Raw genomic sequence first — 989 nt, forward strand, 5'->3', positions numbered from 1 at the left:
CAGAGTGAGACCCTAACTCTAAAAACAAAGCAAAACAGGAAATAAATTATACTTATATTGCTCTGGAATCTGAGTCAAAAAGGTACTGGCAGCATTCACCGGGGATGTGCAGTGTGACGGCATGTTCCATGGAAGGCTGCAGTGAGGCATGAGATACAACATGGGAGAGTGCTGCCAGGCACCTCCGAATCACTGTGCATTTGATTTTTAATTCATTCCTGGTCATTGTGGGTTCACAGACCTCCTAGTGTTTGTTTGAGACACCTACATTCGGTTATGTGACCCCATGTGGAGTTGCAACCCACAGCTGGCTTTACTTGGGTACTGGGGAATCAGATTTTGGAACTCAGGTCATAAGGCTTTCCAAGCAAGGGACTTAACTTCTGAGCCATCTCTCCAGCCACCCACCTTTTTAAAGGCAGGGTCTCACGTATCCTTAAACTCGCTATGTACTAAGGATGACCTTGAAATTTTTTAAAAGCATGCTCTACTATGCCTGGAAACACTGAACTTGTTTTTTATGTTTTTTTTTTTTTAATTGTAATCAAACTTAAAAAAATATGAATGCTTCACAAATTTGGTGTCATCCTTGCTCAGGGGCCATGCTAATCTTCTCTGTATCATTCTAATTGTAGTATATGTGCTGCCAAAGTGAGCACAACATTGAACTTTTTAAAAATATTTTTATTTATTTATTTGAGAGAGAGAGAACAAGCACACCAGGGTTTCCAGCCACTGCAAATTCTAGATACATGTACCACCTATGCATTTGGTTTATGTGGGTCCTGGAGAATTGAATCTAGGTTCTTTGGCTTTGAAAACACCTAAGTCACTAAGCTATCACGCCAGCCCAGATGTTGAACTCTCCCCGCCTGAGGTAGGGTTTCACTCTAGCGAAGGCTTACTTGGAATTCACTATATAGTCTTAGGTGGTCTCAAACTCAAAGCGATCCTCCTACCGCTGCCACCTTCCCAAGAACTGGGATTAA

At 42.0% G+C, this 989-nt stretch overlaps 1 non-coding gene across 1 annotated transcript; it reads right to left on the reverse strand.

Moving 5' to 3' along the window:
- Positions 1-553: 553 nt before the first annotated feature.
- LOC123455937 lies at positions 554-659 on the reverse strand. Its single transcript, XR_006634234.1, has one exon. It is a non-coding gene; the product is annotated as a U6 spliceosomal RNA (small nuclear RNA).
- Positions 660-989: the final 330 nt, after the last annotated feature.

The sequence above is a fragment of the Jaculus jaculus genome, chromosome 18 (assembly GCF_020740685.1).
Source record: "Jaculus jaculus isolate mJacJac1 chromosome 18, mJacJac1.mat.Y.cur, whole genome shotgun sequence".
Lineage (NCBI taxonomy): Eukaryota > Metazoa > Chordata > Mammalia > Rodentia > Dipodidae > Jaculus > Jaculus jaculus.